This window comes from Bos javanicus, chromosome 19 (assembly GCF_032452875.1).
Source record: "Bos javanicus breed banteng chromosome 19, ARS-OSU_banteng_1.0, whole genome shotgun sequence".
Classification (NCBI taxonomy): Eukaryota; Metazoa; Chordata; class Mammalia; order Artiodactyla; family Bovidae; genus Bos; species Bos javanicus.
This window is the reverse complement of record NC_083886.1, coordinates 1,081,737-1,089,336: the sequence shown is the minus strand read 5'-3', so window position 1 is coordinate 1,089,336 and position 7,600 is coordinate 1,081,737. Positions and strand designations below refer to the sequence as shown.

The 7,600-nt window shown below is 40.7% G+C and overlaps 1 pseudogene; it reads left to right on the top strand.

The window, feature by feature from the left end:
• The first annotated feature begins 225 nt into the window (after positions 1-225).
• Positions 226-1,144, top strand: LOC133233042 (olfactory receptor 4C13-like; annotated as a pseudogene).
• The last annotated feature ends 6,456 nt before the right edge of the window (positions 1,145-7,600 follow it).

Below are 7,600 nucleotides of genomic sequence, written 5' to 3'. Positions count from 1 at the left end.
TATAGATGTTTTGCAGATGACAGGTGTCTGTAGAAACGCAAAACACGAGGAAAGTAATAAACATGTGAAACATGTACTGGGGCAAAATTGTCAAGGACATGTTCCACAGTTCTACTGATTGCTCTAGCCTTCTTCTAAGAAATTCTACCATGCTTTCATGATGAAGCTGTATTACTGATTCTTCTTTTTAGGTAATTCAAGCCATGGGACTGTCTTTGTTCCTAAATGAATCTCACGTCTTCTTACAATGTGACTGAATTTGTTCTCTTGGGATTCACACAGAATCCACATTTGCAGAGAATACTCTTAACTGTCGTTTTGTTCATTTTCCTATTTACCATGCTGACCAGCCTGCTCATTACCCTTACCATTTCCCTAAGCCCTACACTCTTAGCTCTCATGTACTTCTTTCTCACTCACTTGTCCTTCTTAGATGCCTCCTTCACCTCTGTCACCACCCCGAAAATGGTCATCGACCCACTGTACCAGAAGAGAACTATCTTCTGGGGTGGCTGCCTGACTCAGCTTTTTGTGGAACACCCCCAAGAGGACCATAGATTATTGTCCTCACTGTCATGGCCTATGACCGCTATGCAGCCATCTGGAAGCCTCTACACTTCACGACCATCGTGTGACAGGGGCTCTGCCAGCTCCTGGTGGTGGTGGCCTGTATCAACAGGATCCTACAAACCACTGTGCAGATTCTTTTCATGATCAACTTGACCTTTTGTGGACCCAAAGTCACTGACCACTTCATGTGTGATTTCTTCTCACTGTTGAAACTTGCCTGCAGTGACACCTACAAGCTCAGTATAGTGGTGGCAGCCAACCCTGGGGCCATGTGCTTGCTCATTTTTGCATGCTCCTCATTTCCTACGTCATCCTGAGCTCCCTGAAAACTCACGGCTCTGAAGGACGATGCAAACCGCTCTCTACATGTGCCTCCCACTTTACAGTGGTGGTGCTCCTTTTCGTCCCTTGTATATTCACCCATATGCATCCTGTGGCCACTTACCCTGCTGACAAGTGGGTGACTGTGTTCTTTTCAGTCTTCACTCCCATGTTAAATCCTATCATTTACACAGTGAGAAACACAGAGGTGAAAAATTCCATGAGAATTTTGTTGAAGAGGACAGTAATTTAGGCTGTCCATGGTACAAAGGAAGTAATTGTTTATATATAGAGAGAAGATTAAGGGCGTCCCAGGTGACTCAGTGGTAAAATAATTTCCTGCCAATGCAGGAGACTCAAGAGATGTGGGTTCAATCCCTGGGTCAGGAAAATCCCTTGGAGTAGGAAAGGGGAAACCCCCTCCAGTATTCTTGCATGGAAAATTTCAGGGACAGAGGAACCTGGCAGGTGACAGTCTACACTGATGCAAAGAGGCAGATTTACTCCCCATAGAGAGGATTATGTGTGTGTGGAGGGGGATACTCAGTCATGTGCAACTCTGCGTGACCCCATGGACTGTAGCCCATCAGGCTCCCCATCCATGGAACTTGCCAGGCAAGAATACTGGAAGGGGTTGCCATTTCCTACTTCAGGGGATCTTCCCAACCAAGGAATGGAACCCACATCTCTTGAGTTTCCTACATTGGCAGGTGAGTTCTTTACAACCTGAGCCACCAGGGAAGTGCCTCTTGCAAATTCTGAAAGAAAATTAAGAAATTTTGCAGACCACTGATAGAAAAAAGTAGACCCAGGAACTAACATTTGTTGACTAATTTATGTTTGTTAAACAATCTTTATGCATTTTAATAACTTTTAACATACTTTCCAGAGACTTCAGTGTTCAGGTTTGTAGCTTCAGATTAGGTAATGGAAAGGACAGCTATAAATCCATGAGTTGATGATTGTAGAGTAAGATTTTGTCCAGAGTCTTACTACTAATTTACCAAATGCCTCATATATGTTGCTTGAATGAAATCAGCTTTCCATAGGACATTGATCTCAGAACATCTTCCTTTTTTTTGTTTAGCCTGTGTTATAGCAAACAAGGAATATAAATTCTTAGGTAAACACATGTGGAAGGGACAGTTGAGTGAAGGAATAACAGTTCAATATTTTTTTTGTGTACTATGAATTTATCAAAAGCAAAAAGAGAAGAGACCAATTCACAATCTATCTATATTTTCTTAACACAAAAATATAAGCAGAAATTTTGAAATTACTCAACTTTTTATGTTTTAAATAAGTTTATGGCTCATGGTTTTTCTTGAGTGTAAAAAACTGTTTTTCTTTTTTTTAACCAATATTTGAAGAACCATTTGAAACAGGGGTAAATGTGCTTTACAAATCTCAACAAAAAGCTTATAGTTAGGTTCCAAAGCTATTGTTCTGTAGTTCTCTTACATATATTTACATTAAATGAAGCCCTTACCATGTATCAGGCAGATCTACGTCAGTTTATTTATCCAGGTACTAAACTGGTGGTTCCATTATAATTATTTCTATCTTACAGAGAAGAAAGTTGAAATCAAGAGTTTTACTAACTGACTTGCTTCACATCATATATTGTTGTTCAATCACTCAGTTGTGTCCATCTCTTTGCAACCTATGGATGGAAGCACACCAGACTTCCCTGTCCTTCATCATCTCCTAGAGATTCCTAAACTCATGTCTGCTGAGTCAGTGATGCCATCTAACCATTCCATCCTTTGTTGTTCCCTTCTCCTGCCTTCATTCTTTCCCAGCATCAGAATCTTTTCTGAGTTGGCTCTTCACATAAGGTGGCCAAGGTATTTTAGCTTCATCTTCAGCATCAGTCCTTCCAATGAGTATTCAGGATTGATCTCCTTTAGGATGGACTGGTTTGATCTTGCAGCCCAAAGGACTCTCAAGAGTCTTTTCAACAACACAGTTCAAAAGCATCAATTCTTTGGCACTCAAGCTTCTTTATGGTCCAACTCTCACATCCACACATGACTATTGGAAAAACTACATCTTTGATTATACAGAGTTTTGTTGGCAAAGTAATGTCTCTGCTTTTTAGGTTTGTCATAGCTTTTCGTCCAAGGAGCAAACAAGAATCACATCATATGTGATTCCCCCATAAATTGTGTTCGAAACTATTATACTGGAAGGCAGCTCCCTTTTAAAAATTTCAACTACTAACTTCCAATCCAGGTCTTTAGAACTCAGGTTTACTTTCTTACAAATTTTCTGTGATAGGTTTAGGTGTATAGATAACAAAACTGCAGTCTAAATGATTGAATTTGTCCTTCAAGAAGATGCTGTCAAATTTGTTGTAGCTTTGTGCCAGGGTCCAGCCCCGGCTGATCCAGGATATTCGAAGCGGGGACGGTGTCGGCGACCTATTTATTTAAATATTTTATCAAAGATGTAAAGAGTAATAGGATGAGGATAGCTCAGTAGGAAATTCAGTGGAGAAAAGAGGCTGAGTAGCTTGGTTTATGCGGGAGACCAATAAAACTTCAAGACAAGAAGTTTGCACCACTTATGTAGCCCGCAGGCGTCCTTCTGTTCTCCGGAAGGAGAGGAGACACTGAGGCCTCCCCATTCGGATCTTAGAAGCCCAGGCATAATTAGCAAGCATGGCGGGTTCCGCGCTCCAGATGGAGACTCAGCCAGAATTTGAGAGAGAGAGCGACATGGGGAGACCAAGTTTCGGTGAACAAGGCCCGCACTTTATTTTCCAAAGTAGTTTTTATACCTTAAGTTGTGCATAGAGGATAATGGGGGAAGGGGCGGGGTCATGCAAGGACAGCAGTTCCTGGTCCTAATTGAAGCCAGGCTTTCAAACTTATCATATGCAAAAGTTCAGGTGAATTACATCATCTTCTGGCCAGGAGGCCTGTTAACATTTTAAGAAACTTATCTTTCTCTAAAGGTGATTATTCCAAAGTCAGGCACCAGCCTCCAAAAAAGCATTGGACAAAGCTTCATTCCTATAGGGCAAAGGTGAGGTGGGCTCAATCAAGAAAAGAATTAACTCAAGGGTCCAAGGTTACAAACATTAAAGCTACTACTTACATTTCTACACACCCATTATATCAATCAATACACTGCCAAGGACACAGTAGGTAAGGAGTATGGAGACTTAGCAGCAAACATTGGCCCAATAAGTGAAAATCCCTTCACCAATACAATTTCTAATCAATCTTTTAACTACTCAAAGGAATCTGTGTTTAGACAGTTTAGAACATCTCCTGCCTCTCACAGTTGGGAGGCTCTGAACAATCACATGTGGCCAGAAAAACCTATTCAGGCAGGCTAGAGGATTTCCAAAGGAGTTTGTAGGTTAAACACTGTCACACCCAGGAATTATTAACTGGAGCTGTAAGCTAACTCTTTTTCAGAGAGAGGCAGTGGGGGACAGCCCCCTGTAAAGTCAGAGGTGTAGGTGAAAGCACAAAGCAGAAAGTAGGCAGACTCTGGTTTGGGGGGTAGATGCTCGAGAATTTCCAGGGGGACTCCTGAGGCTCGATCCCGCCTTTGCGTATGCCGAGCCTCCTTCCTCATGACCTTTGTCATGGGTGGAGCTCCTCACGCTGGCTCCCGGCAGTGATAGAATTCCAGTTGAGCTATTCCAGATCCTGAAAGATGATGCTGTGGAAAGTGCTGCACTCCATATGCAATATGCACTCAATATACAATATGCCAGCTCCTGGCAGCTTTGTCTCTCATAGAGCAACATATTTCAGCAGAACAATTTTCTTTTTTTGAAAGTTCAAGTTATGCCACTTCACTTTTACAAAGAACAACATTAGTATGGTAATGGTAACCTTATTGGTAAAGAATCTGAAAACTATTATATATATGTGTGTGTGTGTGTATGTACATGTACATAAATAACTAATTTTGTACTTTTGAATTTGGACTTCCCAGGTGGTCTTAATAGTAAAGAACCTGCCTGACAATGCAGGAGACATAAAAGATGCTGGTTTGATGCCTGGGTTGGGAAGATCCCCTGGAGGAGGGCATGGCAACTCAGTCCAGTATTCTTGCCTGGAGAATTCCATAGACAGAGGAGCCTGGCTGGCTACAGTCTATAGGGTCCAAAGAACTGGACACAACAGAAGTGATTTAACATGCATGCATGCATGCACGCACACTAGAACTCAGACAACATTGTAAATTAAGTGCATTTCAATAGAAGAAAAGTGGAAAAAAATAAAAATCACTGATAATTAATTTCTTTTTTGTAAAAATAAAAATTGCCTTCAGATTTCTTTCCCTTTGGTGAAGACGAGCATAAGTGTTGGTCTTAAAAACAACAACAACAACAGTGGCTAAGGTGAATTTTCAGACACTAGGAGAGACCTGCAATGCTTCTCTATGCATGTGCAGAATACCAGATCATCCTACATTATTAAAAATCTCTCTACAAATCTAAGTTTGACTGACTACAATACTTCCTGGTGTGTTACTTCTCTCAAAAATAAGAATTGGTAAATTACAGATCCTGTTGCAAATTGAACCTAGGTAGAACAGTTCTCTCTGACAGAGCAACTTCTTAAATAGATGTAAATGCTGAGTGATATCATGTTCTGATTAAAATATGATATTGATTTTCTACCATCTTTTATGAGTATTGATATTTTTCAAGTGGTGAGCAGCCAGCCGTGCTTCTGTAGCACCAATTCTGTTTTCCACTACCTTGTAATACCCCTGTTTTCATGTGTAAAATCTATTTATCTATTATTCTATTTCTTATCTTTCTATTTCATTCCATTAGTGTATCTATCAATGAGCCAATACTCTACTGTCTAAATTTCTTCAGCATTTCAGATATAATTGCCATATAAAAAATCACCTCCAAATTTAGGGGTTTAAAACACCAACACTTATTATTTCAGATGTTTTCAGTGGGTGTTGATTTAATCAGTCCAGTTGAGTACTTGAGACTCAGCATCTCTTATGAGATTAGTTAGAAATTGGCTGGGGCTGAAGTCATTTAAAAAGTTTCTTTACTTTTTAAATATACCTTAAAGTCTTGAAGACTGAAGACTTAAATAGCAGGTATACCTTTATTTGTAAGGGTGAAGCCATAGTCCAAAAGAATTGGTGTTCTAAGAAGAAACTGAAAGCATGCCAGAGCTTGTTGTCTCACATTTACTTAGAGGAAAGTCTCTTTAGGGCTGGACTGAGAAGGTGGCCATGTGCAAGCTAGGAAGAGAGGCCTCATCTGAAACCAAACCTAAAGTCAATTTGATCTTGGACTTCCAGCCTCCATAACGTGAAAAAATAGATTTTTTGTTTGTTGTTTAAGCTATCCAATTTGTTCATTTAGTTACAGCAAAATAAGCCAACTGACTTGACTATGATGAAGCTGATGATGATGATGGTGAAAAAATATGGGTTTAGTGAAAGAGGTCTGAATTGAATGGACAGGAATCTATTCAGAAAAAAAATCATGGCTACTGACTACATTTGGATAATTTCTAAATCCAGAGATTTTTGAATAAAATAAATATCAGGTATTTTTAAGTAGGGACTCTGTAATATCACCAGGAATAGGTTTTGAAAATCTTCAACCTGATCTTTACCTGAGGAATCTGAAACCATTTATCAGAGTAATTATGCTGTTCAGTTCAGTTCAGTTGCTCAGTCGGGTCCGACTCTTTGCGACCCCATGAATTGCAGCATGCCAGGCCTCCCTGTCCATCACCAACTCCCAGAGTTCACCCAGACTCATGTCCGTCGAGTCAGTGATGCCATCCAGCCATCTCATCCTCTGTTGTCCCCTTCTCCTCCTGCCCCCAATTCCTCCCAGCATCAGAGTCTTTTCCAATGAGTCAACTCTTCGCATGAGGTGGCCAAACTACTGGAGTTTCAGCTTTAGCATCATTCCTTCCAAAGAACACCCAGGGCTGATCTTCAGAATGGATTGGTTGGATCTCCTTGCAGTCAAAGGGACTCTCAAGAATCTTCTCCAACACTACAGTTCAAAAGCATCAATTCTTCGGCACTCAGCCTTCTTCACAGTCCAACTCTCACATCCATACATGACCACAAGAAAAACCATAGCCTTGACAAGATGGAACTTTGTTGGCAAAGTGATGTCTCTGCTTTTGAATATGCTATCTAGGTTGGTCATAACTTTCCTTCCAAGGAGTAGGCATCTTTTAATTTCATGGCTGCAGTCACCATCTGCAGTGATTTTGGAGCCCAGAAAAATAAAGTCTGACACTGTTTCCACTGTTTCCCCATCTATTATCCCATGAAGTGATGGGACCGGACGCCATGATCTTCGTTTTCTGAATGTTGAGCTTTAAGCCAACTTTTTCACTCTCCACTTTCACTTTCATCAAGAGGCTTGTGAGTTCCTCTTCACTTTCTGCCATAAGGGTGGTGTCATCTGCATATGTGAGGTTATTGATATTTCTCCCAACAATCTTGATTCCAGCTTGTATTTCTTCCAGTCCAGTGTTTCTCATGATGTACTCTGCATATAAGTTAAATAAGCAGGGTGACAATATACAGCTTTGACATACTCCTTTTCCTATCTGGAACCAGTCTGTTTTTCCATGTCCAGTTCTAACTGTTGCTTCCTGACCTGCATACAGATTTCTCAAGAGGCAGATCAGGTGGTCTGGTATTCCCATCTCTTTCAGAATTTTCCCCAGTTTATTGTGAT